Source organism: Dromiciops gliroides, chromosome 3 (assembly GCF_019393635.1).
Source record: "Dromiciops gliroides isolate mDroGli1 chromosome 3, mDroGli1.pri, whole genome shotgun sequence".
Classification (NCBI taxonomy): Eukaryota; Metazoa; Chordata; class Mammalia; order Microbiotheria; family Microbiotheriidae; genus Dromiciops; species Dromiciops gliroides.
In genome coordinates this window covers 529085226-529105198 of record NC_057863.1, presented here as the reverse complement: position 1 = coordinate 529105198, position 19973 = coordinate 529085226, and the positions used below count along the sequence as shown (strand labels likewise).

Below are 19973 nucleotides of genomic sequence, written 5' to 3'. Positions count from 1 at the left end.
GTTCACACCAAATACATAGGAATGAGATCAAGGTAAAGCACAAGCTTTAACAGTAGACAAGTAGTCAGTGTGACTAACAAGACGTATCAGCAACAAGTAGATCTTTGAAATGTATCATATACTACATGGAGCCAGAGCTGAAATAGGAGAACTGATCTAATTGTAGTCCTTCAAACTAGACTATTCAATTATCTTAGCAATTTCAATTAAGGGACAGACTGCTATTTTGCTTACTGGAAACAAGCATAACTGATAGAATGGATAATGGAGAGAACACCAGCCTTTAAGAATTCAGAGAACCACAGCAAGACTTGGATGAAATGATTAAAAGAGTGCAGGATAGAGCCAAAAAACCCAATATAAGCGACAAACAATGGAAACATAGACAACACTTAAATTCAACAAAACTTGGGTCAAATATAATTATGCTGGTACTATACCATCCAAAGTTAAAGCACAGTCTTCCTTGCTGTTAACTACAAATAGTGCAAAGCACTAGAAGTGGCAATCAATGGTTTTGGGTGATTTTGCTTAACTGTTGATGCCCTATGTTTGGGGGGGAAAGGGGAAAGATAGTTTTTGCTGGGAAATACATATTGTATCAAAACAAAATTCACCAATAAAAAATAAGGACATTATGCCATCTACTTCCTACTTTATCCTAATGATGATAACAACAAAGACACATTCTTGTAAGTTAAAATAATAGGTTGGGGGGTGGCTAGGTGGCACAGTGGATAAAGCACTGGCCCTGGATTCAGGAGTACCTGAGTTCAAATCTGACCTCAGACACTTGACACTTACTAGCTGTGTGACCCTGGGCAAGTCACTTAACCCCCACTGCCCCCGCCCCCCAAAAAAGTAATAGGTCATGTAATTTAGGGCTATTAGATCAGAAAACTTAGAGGGCTCACACAATCAAGCCTGTTTTTCTTAAATTTAAAAATGTAGATATGGTCTGGCCCATCAGGTGGTGCCAGGTATTTACTAATTAATTTAGGATTCATACATTGCCTACTTCCAAAAAGAATTTGTTTGATTTGATTTAATATGATACTAAATTTCCCTATCTCACACAGTCTAGGGGTATACACAGCAGCCACTCAAGGGCCTAATCCTAATGATGATCAGCATGAAAACTTCAACCTGCTAGATTTTTCAATACAGATGCTTATCTGTTTTTGTCCTACTGCAGCTCAGAACTCCTGAACTCAGCTGATCCATGAGCCTCAGACAGTAGCAAGGATTACAGACATGCTCCACCACAATACCCAACAAAGGGTTTAAAGTTACACACAAAGATATGTAAAAGGACAAGTAAAACTAACAATGGAACCAAAGTCATTAAAGAAGTCAAAGTATAAAGAGATTAGTTAATTACTAGAGTAGTACACTAATTTTTTTTTTAAGTTTTCTGGTAGATAAGACAAAAAGAGGAAACCAATTACTGAATTATATGCTAACTGCTGCCTAACAGAAGAATGCCTACCAATTCACCTGTAATGGCAAACCCCTTTCTGTTCTGTCATTAAATTCAAGGAGGAAAATATAAGTCATTATATAAAAGGATACTAGGTAACAATTATGGTTTTGTAAAAACCATGGAAATGTTGGAATGGTTTTGCCCTTCCATAAAAGCAAAGGGTATAACATTAAACTGCTGCTGTTCCGTTTATGTCCAATTCCTCATGACCCCATTTGGGGTTTTCTTGGCAAAGATATGGGAGTGGTTTGCCATTTCCTTCTCCAGTTCATTTTACAGATGAGGAAACTGAGGCCAACAGGATTAAGTGACCTGCCCAGGGTTACACAGCTAATAAGTACCTAGATTTGAACTCAGGAAGATAACCGAACCACAGTACCAAACTATAGAGGCAGCTAGGTGGCTCAGTGGATAGAATGCTGGGCCTGGAGCCAGGAAGACCTGTGTGAGAAATGATTATTAATAACTAATGCCTTGGGAAGATTCAGAGGCTCTCCCCCCCTAAATTCCTCATTTTAAAAAGTCCCTTTTTCCTGGAGGATATTACTGAATTATACTTCATTAACTCCTCTCATCTTGCTTAGAACACCCCCTCTCAACCTCCCCAAAATCATGTAAGAAATTTAATGCAGGTTGGGGAAGCTCACTGTGTTCTACTCAAACTTGTCTAGATAGCCAAAGGCTTCTTTATCCAGGGGTCACTCACTCTCCCCCCTCCCACCCCAATGAAGAGGGGATACATTCTTTGAATTGATAGCCCAAGGCTAGTTGTGGTCTGAGTGGAGATAACCACTCTGTGAAGGGGTCTCTCAGCCCCACTAACCACCTACTGTGTCAATGGTATATAAACTCTGAGCCCCACTGCCATGAATGTCTTTGGTCTGAGAGAGATGGCCAAATAAACGTCCTTTTATTAATAACCTGCTGGCCTTATTAGTAATAAAATGATTAAATCACCCAGAAACTAAGTATCTCATCTTTTTAATCATCAAATCTGAATTCAAATCGGGTCTCAGAATACTTACAAGCTGTGTAACCCTGGGCAAGTTACTTACCTTCTTTTTGGCTTAATCCATTGGAAAAGGAAATAGTAAAACATTCTAGTATCTTTGTCAAGAAAACCCCAATCTGTGGAGTCACAAAGAGTCAGATATGACTGAACAACAAGCTAAAATATAGGCCAAATAATCTATCTATTTTAACTGAGATTGCCTTCTTTTTTTTTTTTCAGGGCAATGAGGGTTAAGTGACTTGCCCAGGGTCACACAGCTAGTAAGTGTCAAGTGTCTGAGGCTGGATTTGAACTCAGGTCCTCCTGAATCCAGGGCCGGTGTTTTATCCACTGAGCCACCTAGCTGTTCCAGAGATTGCCTTCTTAAATATATAGATTCTTCAGGTATTTGTCACTAAAATTTTCTAATTTTAGGTATATATTTATGGCCTGTTTCACCTTGCTTCTTTATTTTCATGATTCTAGAAAGCAAACAAGCAGTACTGAAAATAGCATCACATGCTCTCTGTGATCTCATAAAGTCCCATGGATCCAATTATTTTATGTATAATTATTCCTTCCAAATCATGGGGGTTATGGGTGCAGTGCACCCCTATGATCTGGAAAAACCACATAAAATTTTTTGACCCTCCCTTTGTACCAGGGAAGAAATCTGAATTATTATGGTATTAAAAGGTAAATATTTGTTGATATTATACAATAATAGACACACACACACACACACACATCTTATGCATTTCTGAGTTTCTCAACTTTTTCTGTGTCATCTGCCAGCCTTTGTGTGTCATCTGTGGCTATCACAAAACTCTCCAAAATATTCCTGTTTAATTTCTTATGCCAACCCACAATATATTGAAACCACAACGGGAAAAGCTGAAATGGGGCAGGGATAACTGTAGATGACTTCAGGTAAGCATGTCCAAGGCCCAATCTCTTTCCTAAGCTCCAGTCCTATCTCACCAAATGCCTACTAGCCATGTTTTACAACCTAGGATTCAGGATCCATCCTCCATTACCCTAAATATCTAATCAGTTGCTAAGTTCTCTTGACTCTTTCTACACAAGATATCTCTTGTATTTGTTCCCTTTTCTATTCACAAGACCACCAATTAAGTTATGATCCTCATAATCTCTCACCTGAATTATTTGGTCTTTCTGCCTCATTTTTCTTTCACATCTTTCACATGGCTGCCAAAATAATTTTCCTAAAATATAGATCTACCATGTTGCTGACCAAAAAACCTCCAGTGCTGCCTTTACTTTCTAGGATCAAAAGCCAAACTCCTCTGTTTAGTATGCCCTTCAGAATCAGGGTCCAACCTATTTCCCCAGGTTTATTACCACTACTCTTCCACTTTAAGTATATGCATTCTCCAGAAACACCCAAACTGGCACATTTGTTCTTTGTTCCATATATATGATGCTCCATCACCCAGATTCATGCCTTGGAACCAATGTGCATATACATCCCTTCTCTGCCCCAGCATTTACTCATTCCTCACTTCCAGCCTCGTAGAATCCCTAGCTCTCTTTAAAGCTCACCTCATATGCAAAATTCTTCACAAAACCTTTTATCATCTCTCTGCTCTGCCCCAATTGACCTTCTACCAACTTTACAGATTTTCTATTTACTTATATGTCTCTATGTTGTCTTCTCAGGTACAAGGAAAGTTCCTTGAGGGCAGGAATTATTTAATTTTGGTCTTTGCATCCCCTGCATCCAGCAAAATGTCTGGTACATAAGAGGAACTTAATAAATGGCTGCTCACTGACTACCAAATTGTGACCCCAAGTTTTTTTTAAACAACCACCCTCTTTCTTGCCCCCTAGAATGACTATAAACATATGCACCCTCCCCCATTTTCCTTTTTCACCACCCATAAGTCAGTTACTACCGTACTGCTAATTTCAACAAAGGCCATCAATCTCAAATGAACATATATTGTATTTAATCCCTTTTAAACCCCAACTTACTAAGACTCAGGAAAAAAAAGTTCCCTCTTTTTTCATTCTAGTCATATGCTCAAAAAAATTCTCAACCCTAATCAATACTAGTAAGCCTATGATCCTAAGAGATATAAGAACATGGGGGAAGGGGGGAACAATTTATGTGACAGAAAAGGAAAGACATACATTTAAAAGGGATATTAGGCATTTAAAAAAAAAGCAATGTCACCAACTACTAAAAAGTTTCCAAAGTTTCCTTCTAAATTTCAGAAAGTCTTTACTGACCTGGCTATCATCCTCTAATTAAAGCTTTTCCTTAAACTTCAGCAATCAAGATGAGTAAAATAAAATTATTCAATAAGTTTCTCTTTTGCTTAATTAGTTTTACAACAACTAATCTCTCTCTTTTTTTTTAAGTTTTCAACATTTTTTTTTAAGTGAGGCAATTGGGGTTAAGTGACTTGCGCAGGGTCACACAGCTAGTAAGTGTTAGGTGTCTGAGGCCAGATTTGAACTCAGGTCCTCCTGACTCCAGGGCCGGTGCTCTATCCACTGCACTATCTAGCTGCCCCCTCAACATTTGTTTTTGTAAGATTTCTTATTTCAAATTTTTCTTCCTCCCTCCCCTCCCAAGACAGCAAGTAATCTGATATAGGTTATATATGTACAATCGCATTAAACATATTTCTGCATTAGTCATGTAATGAGAGAAGAATCAGAGCAAAAAGGAAAAACCTCAAAAAAGAAAAACAACAACAAAAACAATAGAAATAGTATAGTTGGATCTGCATCCAAATTCAACAGTTCTTTTTTTTTCTTTCTGGATTTGGAGAGCATTTTCCATCATGAGTCCTTTGGAACAATCTTGGACCATTGTATTGGTGAGAAGAATCAAGTCTATCACAGTTAACCAACACACAATATTGTTGATACTGTGTACAATGTTCTCCTGGTTCTGTTCATCTCATTCATCACCAGTTCATTAAAGTCCTTCCAGGTTTCTCTGAAATCCACCTGCTCATCATTTCTTACAGCACAATAGTATTCCATTACATTCATATACCACAACTTATTCAGCCATTCCCCAATTGATGGGCAGCCCTTCAATTTCCAAATCCTTGCCACCACAAAAAGAGCAGCTATAAATATTTTTGTACATGTGGATCCTTTTCCCTTTTTTATAATCTCTTTGGGAAAAAGACCCAAAAGTGGTATTGCTGGGTCAAAGCGTATGCAAAGCTTTATAGTCCTTTGGGCATAGTTCCAAACTGCTCTCTAGAATGGTTGGATCAGTTCACAGCTCCAATGCATTAGTGTTCCAATTTTCCCACAGCTTCTCCAACATTTATAATTTTCCTTTTTTGCCATTTTAGCCAATCTGATAGGTGTCAGGTGGTACCTCAGAGTTGTTTTAATTTGCATCTCTCTAATCAATAGTGATTTAGAGCATTTCTTCATATGGCAATAGATAGCTTTGATTTCTTCATCAGAAAATTACCTGTTCATATCCTTTGAACATTTCTCAATTGGGGAACGATTTTCATTGTTATAAATTTGATTCAGTTCTCAAAATATTTTAGAAATGAAGCCTTTATCAGAAGTACTGGCTATAGGGGGCAGCTAGATGGTGCAGTGGATAGAGCACTGGCCCTGGAGTCAGGAGTACCTGAGTTCAAATCCGGCCTTAGACACTTAACACTTAGTAGTTGTGTGACCCTGGGAAAGTCACTTAACCCCAATTGCCTCACCAAAAAAAAAAAAAGAAGAAGAAGAAGAAGTAGTACTGGCTATAAAAATTGTTTCCAAGTTTACTGGCTCCCTTTTAATTTTGGATGCATTGCTTCTATTTGTACAAAACCTTTTTAATTTAATGTAATCAAAATCATCCATTTTGCATTTCATACTATTCTCTATCTCTTGTTTGGTCATAAACTGTTCTCCTTTCCAAAGATCTGAGAGGTAAACTATTCCTTCTTCTCCTAATTTATCCATGGTATCACCTTTTATGTCTAAATCATGTACCCATTTTGACCTTATTTTACTATAAGGTGTAAGATGTTGGTCTATGCCTAGTTTCTGCCATACTCCCTTCCAGTTTTCCCAGCAGTTTTTGTCAAATACTGAATTCCTATCCCAGAAGCTGGAGTCTTTGGGCTTATCAAACAGTCCATTATTAAAGTCATTTACTATTGTATCTCCTGTGCCTAACCTATTCCATTGATCCTCCATTCTATTTCTTAGCCAGTACCAGATAGTTTTGATGACTGCTGCTTTATAGTAAAGCTTCAGATTTGGTACAGCTAGCCCACCTTCTTGTGCATTTTTTTTTTCATTATTTTCCTTGATATTCTTGACCTTTTGTTTTTCCAGATGAATTTTGTTGTTATTTTTTCTAGCTCTATAAAATAATTTTTAGGTAGTCTGATTGGTATGGCACCAAATAAATCAATTTAGGGAGAATTGTCATTTTTATTATATTAGCTTGGCCTATCCATGAGCAATTGATATTTTCCCCAATTATTTAGATCTGATTTGATTTGTGTGAAAAGTGTTTTGTAATTGTGTTCATAGAGTTCCTGGGTTTGTCTTGGCAAGGAGACTCCCAAGTATTTTATATTGTCTACGATTACTTTAAATGGAATTTCTCTTTCTATCTCTTGCTGCTGGACTTTGTTGGTCATGTATAGAAAAGCTGATAATTTATGTGGATTAACTTTTCTACTTTCAAATTACATGTGAATGGTATTTTGACTACATGAGTTAAACAGAATTCTATGTGCCATCTTTTGTACCTAACCATTTAAAATACTGGTTCTATGACTGGATTCTAAGTTCCAATTTGAGAAACTATTTAAAAAACAATCTATTTGCAAATCATAAATTTCTTGCCACTATTCCCTGCCCACAACCCCATCCTTGAAGGTGGACTGGGTCTCTTGTCATTTCTAATACTAATGTACTCTTTTTTTTTTTTTTTTGTGGGGCAATGAGGATTAAGTGACTTGCCATGGGTCACACAGCTAGTAAGTGTTAAGTGTCTGAGGCCGGATTTGAACTCAGGTACTCCTGAATCCAGGGCTGGTGCTCTACCCACTGCGCCACCTAGCTGCGCCCCCTAATGTACTCTTATATACAATGAACGACACATTTCTTATTCAGTTAAACAAATCTTTTTTTTCTTCATACACCGAAGCTTATAAAACAAAAAAATTCGTCCCAAGTTTGTGAATTAATCCCATAGTTTGTCACAGTTTTCATTTATAGCAAGGGTAAAGTTAAACTATGCAGAGTTGTTCCATTTTCTGATATAAGTCCTTACTCACTCACTTTAGCTGCTTCAGCAGGATAAGCAATTCTCAAGTGTCTAAAGCTCTGCATCTTTCCTGCTTCTCAAGCCTCCATATTTAGTTATTTTACTTCAGTGTAACTGAACTGTCTATTTATTATTCATTTTTGTGCTCTCTATTCTCTCTCACTTGGATCATTCGACTATTAATTCTAATCTGGGCTCAAAAAATGAGCCCAGTACATTTTTTTTTTTTTTTGCAGGGCAATGAGGGTTAAATGACTTGCCCGGTGTCACACAGCTAGTTAAGTGCCAAGTGTCTGAGGCTGGATTTGAACTCAGGTCCTCCTAAATCCAAGGCCAGTGCTTTATCCACTGCGCCACCTAGCTGCCCTGAGCCCAGTACATTCTTGATAAAAACATAAAAATAGAAAATCCTTAAGTAAATAAAACAATTAATTTCTCCTAAAGCCAGCACTACAAGAAACTCCTAAAGCTTACTCCCAAAAAATATTACTGTTACTTTAAAAATACATCTTAAATATCTCTGGGCATGCTCATCTGTAGCAAGATGTTAATTATTAATCCACTCTTTTTTCCAGTCTCCTCCTTACAGTAACATCATTTCCCCAAATCTGATCATTGTCAATTATAGTAAACAAACCTTTCCTCTGAAGTCGACCATTAACTCCTTCCAGTCATATATGAGCAGAGCTCCCTTGACAAAATAACAAAATCAAAGATTATAAGAGCTGTAAGGGACTTCTGAGATCATCTCCAGCCTAACCATGCCTGAAAAGAATACCTTTTGCAATACTGTCAAATAGTCATCTAGCTCTGGCTTAAAAAATTCCAGAGTTCACCACCCCATAAGGTATCCCATTCACAGAAGTGATAAAAGGTAGTACTTATCCCCATTACACTTAAAATCTAAGAGGAAGTTTTTTTGGTTTTTTTTTTTCTCATACAGAAATAAATTTTCAATGGAAGTCCCAGCCCAATGCTCCGCCCTCCTACTTTTTTTTTTTTTTTTTTTGGTGAGGCAATTAGGGTTAAATGGCTTGCCCAGAGTCATACAGCTAGTAAGTTTTAAGTGTCTGAGGCCGGATTTGAACTCAGGTCCTCCTGAATCCAGGGCCACTGCTCTATCCACTGCGCCACCTAGCTGCCACCTGCCCTCGTACTTTTGCACTATTACAAGACCAAGTCATCTTCAAATACTGTTAGCTATAGCAGTAACCTTCAAGTAGGATTTTATATTTTTACTCTTTTAATTAATCTTATTAGATTTCTGTCCACTGATCTAGCTCAGGGAGATTTTTATGTGTGTCAGAAATTCTCTGGCAATCTGGTGAAGCCTATGGACCCTTATCAGAATATTTGCTGTCTACATTCATAATTGGGCAGGCAGGTGGTACACAGAGCACCCAGGCTTGGAATCAGGAAGATTCATCTTCTTGAGTTCAAATCTGGCCTCAGACTTACTAGTTGTGTGACCCTGGGTAAATAATTGAATCATGTTTGTCTCAGTTTCCTCATCTATAAATTGAGTTGGAGAAGGAAATGGCAAACGACTCCAGTATCTTTGCTAATAAAAATCCACATGGAGTCACAAGCAGTTGGACACAACTGAACAACACATTTATAATTGAAGAAAGGCTAAATTTGAGGTTAGTAAGAATAAAGATGCAATTTCCACTCCCTCAACCAAGTTTACCCACCCCCTCAAATCTCTACACCCAAGTTAAGAACCCCTCACATAGTCCACTGAACTGTTTTAGATGCCATCATTAATCTATTCTTCCCTAATTTGTGTCATTTGTAAATTTGGTAAACATGGGATCTATTTCTTAATTCAAGTCACAGATCAAAATGTTGATCAGTACAGGATAGATTTTTAAGAATACTTTCCTTCTAGCTGTGTGACTGTGGGCAAGTCACTTAACCCTCATTGCCCTGCAAAAAAAAAAAAAAAAAGAAGAATACTTTCCTTGAGATTTCCCTCAAAGGTGATATTTATCCATTAATCACTACATCTGAAGTACTTACTATGTTGCTAGGCCCTCTGTTAAGCATTACAGATACAGAGACAAAAACATTTTTTTTTAAATAACTCCTACTCTCAAGGAATATGTTTTATTTAGTCATGGTTGTACTAAAATTTAGACTGTCTTCATTTTGTCCACAAAAACATCAATAAAGATTTTAAGGTTTTCCTGAAATTCAAGTTGAATTTGACTATGACACTGTCCTGTCAAAAAGGAAATAGTGTTTGGTGTGAACCCATGTTGGCTCCTAATGATCACTGTGTCACTTTATATTTATAAGCTATTCCTTAAACACTACATTACAGAAAAAAAATATACTGTATGTAAATATATTACAAACCTTACACAGAGACATGAACTTTTAATTACACAGAAGTCTACTGCATTTCTCTCTTATTCTTTATTTCCAGAACTCACTATGTTCTATATTTGGTTGGATAACCTGTAATATAAGCTCACAATACTCTTTTTTGTTTCTCATTTCAATGATCCCTATTGAAATACTTTCCACCATGCTTCCCCCACTCTAATATCTAAATTTCATCATGAAAATATATTTTTCTTCTTAAAAAATATTTTATTTTTCCCAATTACATGTAAAAATCAATTTTAACATTAACTAAAAAAAATTTTAAGTTCCAAATTCTATCCCTCCCTCCTTGAGAAAGATGTTATCCCCTCCAGAGAAATTGATAAAGTTTAAATGCAGATCAAAGTATATTATTTTTTTTTCATGTTTTTTAAATCTGTTTTCTGTCACATCTTGACTAATATAGAAATGTTTTACATGACTGTACATATGTAACCTATATCAAACTGCTTGCCTTCTCAATAAAGGGAAGAAATGGAGAGAGTCTGGAATTCAAAATATTTTTTTAAACAAATGTTAAAAATTTGTTTTTACATGTAATTGGAAAACATGAAATATTTAAAAATAATAGCATTTTGTGTATAATAGAAAGACAGCTATATTTAGAAACATTTACTTTGTCTACAGAAGGTACATTTGATTATCATAATGACATTTAATAACTTGAAAAAACTAACTGCATTCTCCCTCTTATCCCCATTACTCCAGGGGTATCAAGGGTTATTGGCCTACAGGTTAGGAATCATGGATTTGTTCTCTTTGAATAATCTATATGCTTCTACAATCATACTCCAATAATATTCCAACAAGTTTATGTGATATACCTACCCAGGTCAAATTTACCTCCAAGTGTTAAGAATTCTTATCATGTTTATTATTCATACTTTGGGCAGACATCTAAGGACATGTATTTTATTTCTATCTCTATTCTTGGACAATTCATCTAATTACAGATATTCTTTATATCTTATATCATACATGTGACTTTCTGTAGAAAATGGTAGTTTATGGAAAACTATATAAGGTAGCTTTCTCCCTCTCCATCTATTTTCAGTTTAAAGTTCTCTTGATCAGACTCAAGTCTTCAATCAAATATTTCTCTTACTGGTCCTTGTTAGTCCTACAACATCCCTGGTATTCTTGGTCATACATATTACATCTTATTTGTCAGTAACTTCCCTCACCCATGTTTTCTCATCCACTTTCCCCCCTCCCATCTGTTCAAAACACCACAACCAAAAGGATCTTTCTGCGATTGTTCTGCATGTTACCTTTGTCCTTTAATAGCTTATAATTGCACTAAGATTTTTGGGACAACTTGTATTATAAATTTTTTGTAGAGCTTCAAATCTTTTCTACATTTTGTCCGTATTTACTTACTCTTCTTTATTACATGTCTTTAATCGTATACCTTTATTCATACTTTTGATTTAATCAAATGAAATGAGATTTAGACATTTTCCCTATATTTTCCCATAAGTCTCCCTTGTTTTACACAATTTATTTAGCTAGTTCACTCTCTTTTCTCCTGACCTTTTAATTATAAAATGAGTGGATAAAAATGGAAAAACTATGCAAATTCCTGTTTGGGTCTACGGCAAAAGTAATGGGAAAGTCTTATACCTATTTATTGAAGAACAAAAACTCAATGAAAATTAGACAACATGGATGTAGGAGGCCAGGCACACTAATATATTGCTGATAGAGCTATAAATTAGTCCAGGCCTCTGGAAAGCAGGTTGGAATTATACCCCAAAAGTCACTAAAAAACAACTTTGAAAGACTTAAGAACTCTAAACAATGTAATGATCAATCCAAAAGACAGATGAAGAATAATGCTACCAACCTCTTCATAAAAAGACAATGAACAACAGGTATAGAACGAAGTACACATTTTCTAACATGGACGATGCATGGATTCTGTTTGTTTGTGCTTATTTGTTACAAGGGAGGGTTTTTGTTTTTTGAGGGATGGAACTGTATATGTATGGGGGAAGGAATAATGATGCATTCCCTCCCTGCCAAAAAAAGATGACAGAGTGCTAAAGAATTTTAAAAATTTATAGAAGAGAAAAAAACTTCAGTTAGATATAAGCAGACCATTTATTGAACTGAATTTAAAACCAACCCTTTTGAGTACCTCTCTTTCTCTGAATGCTTTCAAAATATCACAGAATGGGAGAGCTAAAAAGGATATTAAGGGGGGGCAGCTAGGTGGCGCAGTGGATAAAGCACTAGCCCTGGAGTCAGGAGGACCTAAGTTCAAATCTGGCCTCAGACACTAGATACTTACTAGCTGTGGGACCCTGGGCAAGTCACTTAACCCTCATTGCCCAGCAAAAATAAATAAATAAATAAATAAAAATAAAAAGGCTATTAAAGCATCTAATACAACCCACTCATTTTAGAGATAGGGAAAATGAGACTCAGGTAATGAAGTAATCAGATTTATCCACAGAGCTACCTAGCTGCCACCGCTCATCCACTTTTTTTTTTTTTAGTGAGGCAATTGGGGTTAAGTGACTTGCCCAGGGTCACACAGCTAGTAAGTGTTAAGTGTCTGAGGCCGGATTTGAACTCAGGTACTCCTGACTCCAGGGCCGGTGTTCTATCCCCTGCGCCACCTAGCTGCCCCTGCTCATCCACTTTTGATGTCCACCTTCATCCAATTCTCAAGTGTAGCTCAAGAAACTGTAGTATTTGCAGAAGCCAGACCTGGGTAAACTATCTCAGAAGATGAGCTAACCCAGTTCGAGGGTAACTGACAGGCCTCAAATTTGTCAGTGAGTTAAGGGGATGTCCACCCCAAGTATATGAAGACTTGCCCCAGTAGAATGGGTGAATAAGTACAATTTATTCCAACAGCCATGAAGGTGGCTGAGGCAGGTGCTTGAGGAAGGCTTAGAACTAGGTCAGACATTGAAGATGCCAAGGTCATCCACTGCATCTTGGGCCATTGCCACGTGTCTTGACTTTTGTCTTGCCACTGGACTTCAATGACTCTGGAAGAAGGAGTGAGGCTGATGACTGTGCAACTCTGCCTCACCTGAACCCAATTCAGGAGCAAGTTGTCACCAGGGATGTCTTTGGTCCTCTTAGAAAAGGAGGAACAAAAACAAAGGTAGACAATTCGAGAGTGAAGATTCAATTCACAAAATAATTGAGTCCTTAGTGGATATAATTACAAGACAGAAGTTTGGCCTTTAGGCAAATTTCAACCATAGATCAAGAGTGGAGTTACAAAGGTAAGAAGTTTGGACTTACAGTGTGGGAGAGTATTAAACCCATGACAGCATGATTAAGTCTTAAAAGAGAATTTGGGGGCAGCTAGGTGGCACAGTGGATAGAACACCAGCCTTGGATTCAGGAGGACCTGAGTTCAAATCTGACCTCAGACACTTGACACTTACTAGCTGTGTGACCCTGGGCAAGTCACTTAACTCCAGTTGCCTCACCCCACCCCCCAAAAAAAGAGAGAGAGAGAGAATTAAAAATAAAATTTCAATTTTATAATTTAATATTCTCTATTTTTATTTACTTTTGGAATTATTTCCTAATTACATTCTAATGTGGTTTGGGCACACTCAGAAGTCTCATGGGATACATGCAGCCCATGGCCTGTGTGTTGGACACCTTTGGACTAGATTACTTCAAAGATCTCTTCCATCTCTAGATCTATGATCTATTTGGGATTGGGGGTGGGGGAATGACCAGGAAAGGTCTCAAGTAGAAGATGGCAACTGAGCTGAGCTTTAAAGGAATCAAGATATTCTAACAGACAGAGGTGAAAAGAAAGTGTATTCCATGCATGGGGGCAATCTGTGTAATGGAACTTTGGGAGATGCAAATTTTGCATCAATACTAGGAACAACTTCCTAATACTTATTGAAAACAGGAGTGGTTTGCCCTGGAAAGTAATGTTTTCTTTTTCTTTCTTTCTTTCTTTTCTTTTTGCAGGGCAATGGGGGTTAAGTGACTTGCCCAGGGTCACACAGCTAGTAAGTGTCTAGTGTCTGAGGCTGGATGTGAACTCAGATACTCCTGAATCCTGGGCCAGTGCTCTATCCACTGCGCCACCTAGCCGCCCCCCATGTTTTCTTTAGGAAGGAGTGAAGACTACATGACTTTGTGTTCTGCAAGTCTGAAATATTATTAGAATGTGATATTATTTTAGATGTCATAAAAGTAAGCAATGTAAGTAAAAAGTAAGCTAGATAGGTAAACCATAAGACAGTGGACAAAGAAAGGTGTCAGGAAGAAAGTTCCATGATTTCACCATGTTAAACTAACAATTATCTAATTATCAAATCTATTTATATTTTAAGGACTCATGATTTTACTGTTGTGTATACTCTCAACACTGAAACAAACTGAAACAATTAGCCAGTAGAATTCCTGAGCTGCTATGGCCAAAAATATTTATTATATGATGGCTGAAGTTACACTGAAGATCCTTTCTGTCTTTAAGTTAGACTAATCCTTGACATATGTCACTGAGCTTGTGCATAAAGCTTTTCAAGCACCTGCTTCAGATACTAGCTGTAATAATCTGGTAAATCATTTAACCACCCAGTGCTACAGCAATAAAATGACGGAGTTAGACTCAATACCTTCTAAAGTCTCTTATACCTCTAAATTTATGATCCTTTGACTGCCATTCATCAGACTAGGACTCAGGAAAGGAAGCTACAGTTGAGAAAAGCTAATGCAACTCATAAAATAAACGGTTTTTGTATAATCTCACCTAAAGAATATATCCATGTATTCAATATAACAATGGATCTTTGATCTCATCGAAGAGTACATTTTCCCCCAGGCATATCTTGACCTTTCTTTCTATAAATTCACTAAAGGGATTCCACTGAATGAATCAGGACTTTTTCTTCCCTTTTTCAACATGACCAGTATACCAAAAGAGCTGTCTAATTATCCTTGCTTTATTTTGTGGTAAGCCATCTTTTTTCTAGCATCTGTTTCTTTGATGACATCCTACTATTTCTCTCTCATAATCCTTTGTCTGCTCATGTTCACCATGTACCTCTTTATGGCTCTTTGGGTAAGTCTAATTTTTAATTCTTTGAAAACTATAGTTTAATATAACTTAAGAGTCATACACCACCAGCAGAATAACACTGATATTTAATATATTGGCTTCTATTTCAGGGAGAGCTTAGGGACATTAAAAGAACTTTTAAAATTTCCAAAGCCAAACCACTCTTCAGTTCAATTATGACTCCAATTTAGTGTCTATATGAAGTTTCTTCCAAGATATATAAGCAAACACACACACACACACACACACACACACACACACACACACACACACACACACACACACAGACACACACATGCACGCACTCTATCAATTATTCAATCAAATGTATATACATCAGTACAGGCAACAAGCATTCTTTATTTTTTGGTCTATTCGGAATGGAAATTTGGGTCAAACTCTTTTGGGGGTTACGGATCTGGTCTAGGAGGTTCTGCATTATTCCAGGACTTAATCTGATCATCACACTAATCTCCAAACCAGAGCATTTTGAAGCACCTCACCATTTATAAGACTTTCTCTTTTACTTGTTTGAAGCCCCAGATCCTGTCGTGACAGTGGTAGATACCTTTGATCACTATGTCTACCTATTTTATGTTTCTCCTGTTATTAGTGATCAGATCAAACAAGGTTACCTCTATTGTTATGTCTTTCAAAGATTTTTGAATAATTTTGACATATATGCACAGGAGACATCTAAATATAGTGTTTTCCTGTCATTATCAATAAGCATTTACTAAGTGCTTACTAAACCTCAGGCACTGTTCTAAACACTAGGGATATTTTTTTGTTTTGTTTTGTTTTTGTGAGGCAATTGGGGTTAGTGACTTGCCTAGGGTCATACAGCTAGTAATGTGTTAAGTGCCTGAGGCCAAATTTGAACTCAGGACCACCTGGCTGCCCTGGATATTTTTTTAAAAGCAAAAATGTGGTCTTTGTCCTTAAGGAGCTTATATTCTAATGAAAGAGGCAACAAGCTAATGACTATGTTCAGGTAAGATATATACGGTAAAATGGGAGGTAATCTCAGGATGAAGGCACTAGAAGGGGTGAGGGAGCAGGGTCTAGGAAAGGTCTCTTACAGAAGGTGGGATCTGAATTGAGTCTTTAAATAAGCGAGGGAAAAGAGAAGGCAGAGGTGAGATGGGAGAGTATTCTTTTTTTTTTTTTGGTGAGGCAATTGGGGTTAAGTGACTTGCCCAAGGTCACACAGCCAGGTAAGTGTCTGAGGCTGGATCTGAACTCAGGTACTCCTGAATCCAGGCCTGGTGCTCTATCCACTGTGCCACCTAGCTGCCCCAGATGGGAGAGTATTCTAATGAATCAAATGCTTTTTGTACTTGACAAATAATAAACACAGTGAAATCTTATATTCTCTAAACCTTTTGTTCAATTGCATGATGGTAAAGATATACACTATGGTGTATTGCTTACAAAAGCCTAAATGTTCTATTTTAACACTCCCTTCAAGAAAAAATAAGCATAGATAACAGTAGTTATATTTTCTTATTCACTTTTTTTGGTATTAATACTCCCAAGATTTTTTCCCCCACTTTTCTTATTTTTTCTTCCCTGAAGATTACCTTGAAATTTGATCCCTCAACACCCTCAACATTCTGCTACCTTTTTTTCCAAAGGGCATTAAAAACTCTTAAAATAATGCAAAAAATTCATACAAAGTGAAGTAAGCAGAGTTGGGAAATTTTCATGACTGTAGTCCTCTAAAGAGATAAGAATTGTTGAAAACCCTTGGAAAGGTCTTTAGCACACCATATCACAGATACGACCTTGTAAGTTTTGAAACGTTAAAACTGTAAATTACCAAGAGCTCAATTCCAAGCCAGTTTTATAGCCAGACAGTCTAGCAGGGTAGCCCTAAGGAAGAGGACACAGTTTTGTTAAGTCAGGTCCTCAGGAATAATGTAGTCCAGCCATAGCTGAGATAAGGACTGATCCATCAACTATATCTCATGTGGAAGAGAATCTTGTCGGACCAATGCTAAGTAGAAACTACTTCAAATTTGAGCCCACTTTCTCCAGGGTGGTATTGAAAAGAATGTATACTTCCCCTATCCCCACTGGAAATGTCTGTACCTCTGTTCCTCATATCTTTGCTGTACATACTACTTTTAAAACTAAATTCCTTTTTAGAGTTAAAAACAGAATTAAAATTAGAAATACATATTGTGAAATTACAAAGAATAAACTTGGTTCCTCTACAGAGGAAGGCATGAAACATCATATAAGGTGTCAGGGGTTTTTTATCTATTAGTTGATGTTCCTGATTTTTCCTCCCTTCTTTTCCCTCTTTTAAAAAAAAATTCTTCATTATTAAGGCTGGCTCTGGGAAAGAAGAAGAATATGGATTTACAATCTAAGCAATATTAAAAACAAAAGATTAGAAACCCATTTTTAAAAGACCACAATTTAAGTCTTTAAAAGTACCACTCAACTTGAAACTTCCTTCAATTTCATTTTTTTTCTCAACAGGCTCCAACCACTCTTAGCAACTTAAATCTGCTTACCAGCCCTTACAAAGAACTTGTGTTGGTCTCTACACTTCTGCTGCACATATGAATTCCTTCCCCCATCATACCTACCACCAGTTATTGTTGTCCACATCTGTCTTTTCAAAACTCACCACCTCTACAAAGCCTTCTCTCTATTAGCATGATATTTTGCATTTGTTGATACTTTGGTTTATAGTTCTCATATATAGGTATGCATGTTATGTATATGTATTATACATACACACATAGATATGTAGAGATATAGATGCCTATATCTGCATGTGTGTATACTCTATAAAGTGAAAAGTAAATTTTTAAAGGAAACATTTATTTCAGTTGTACACCAACTCCTAAGACCAACATTAGGTAAAACTGTGAAGTAAGCAAAGATCTTTTTGGCAGTCTCCAAATCCTCTTTCTGCCTCCTCCAACTCAAGTACCCGAGGACCACATGCTCTCAGTCCATCACTCTATCAAAATCTGCTATTTAGAAAGTATTAATAATAATCTAGCAAATCTGTACTAAGTTATAAATGAATGATAAGGCCATATTGTCCCAAGATAGTCTACAATTTAATATGAAACTAAGCCTTAAGTCATAGAACAAATCTTTAATTTTTAAATCTTTAAGTATCTGAGGACAAGGAAAGGTAGATTTCTTGATGTCACTTAAAATTATACCACAAGGGCGGCAGCTAGGTGGCACAGTGGATAAAGCACTGGCCCTGGATTCAGGAGTACCTGAGTTCAAATCTGGCCTCAGACACTTGACACTAGCTGTGTGACCCTGGGCAAGTCACAACCCTCATTGCCCAGCCAAAAAAAACAAACAAAACCACAAAGGAAAGCTAGTCACGGCACCACAACACCCAGTACAGGGCTTTATCAATAATCCATGCTCAATTTAGTCTTGATTGATTAAGCCTAGTATCTAGTATCTGTATTCAATTCCTGATTTAGCTAGACAGGCTGGCCCTTGCTATCAACCTTATCACCAAGCCAATAATTAAACCCCTTTCAGCTTGATGGGGTACAATTATACATTCATAAAATGTTTTTAGACATGCATTTTATCTATTCATATACACATATGTATACATATTTATCATAAATATGTAAATTCTCTCTATATAAGCTTACCTACATACATAAGTCTATATATATACATATACACACACATGCACGCACACACACATGCACACATATTTATGCAGGATTTCTACTCTGCCAGTATGGACTTGGAGAACCTGGAGTTATCTTTACACTAAAATGAGGCATTAAAGGAAGCCTTCAGTGGAACATCCAAAAAACCCCCAACAACAACCTGTAATTAAACTGCAGGCTTAATATTAATTTGCTTTGGGTTTCACAACATAGGTCAGAAAAATCTAACTTTAAATGTTTATACTGTAGTCTAGATTAGCCCCTATAAGCTCAACTAATATCAAAAGACTGCTCATACTAACCTGGCTGGAATTAGTGGTAACCTGGTCTCAGTCAAAAGTCTTTGGTTGCAGAATTCAATACCACTGGAAATCAGAGTGAGCCCAGCAGTAAAATCACCAGTGACCTTGTTATTCTAAAGGAAAAACATATTAAGTTGAAGGGATGGATTTCAATTTCAGATCTTAGTTGAGATCCATGCACATATACCTGACCTGATGGTGAATCTGAAATCAGATTAGTAACATTCTAGATTTTTTAATCTTATACAAAAGAACCTCAGTAAGTTGATATTGCTTTTCATTATTGGAATGCATATAATTACTGATGCAAAGTGAAGTAAACAGAATAAAGAAAATAATATACATGATGACAATAAGTATAATGACCTCTCTGTCCTACCTTTTTTTCAAAGGTGGGGAACCATACATATGCAACATTTAATATGTTGTCAGACTCTTTGATGGGTTGGTTTGTTTTGCTGGACTGCCTCATTCCTCTATCTTTTAAAAATTCTATTACAAGGGATGACTCTGGGCATATATATTTGAAAATAAAGGTAATGTAAAAAGATCATTTTTTTTTTAATTAAGGAAGAAAAGTACATTGGGCCACAGAACGATTAATACCATGATGAGAAATCTAATCAGTAAAAGCTACTGCTTAAAACTCATAAAAGCAGGGGGCAGCTAGATGGCACAGTGGTAAAGCCCTGGACTCAGGAGTACCGGAGTTCAAATCTGGCCTCAGACACTTGACAGTAGCTGTGTAACCCTGGGCAAGTCACTTAACCCTCATTGCCCTGCAAAAACCCCCAACCC

General features: G+C 36.9%; 1 protein-coding gene across 2 annotated transcripts in view; it reads right to left on the bottom strand.

The window, feature by feature from the left end:
• CUL5 (cullin 5) overlaps window positions 1–19973 on the bottom strand; it is a 95169-nt gene that overhangs the window by 55902 nt on the left and 19294 nt on the right. Inside the window, exon 2 of one of the 2 annotated variants that reach the window (XM_043994709.1) lies at window positions 19176–19288. The exons of the other annotated variant lie outside the window; for it this stretch is intronic. The gene's annotated coding sequence lies outside the window, so the exon portion shown is untranslated. The remainder of the gene's footprint in view (window positions 1–19175; window positions 19289–19973) is intronic. 2 annotated transcript variants of the gene reach the window in all.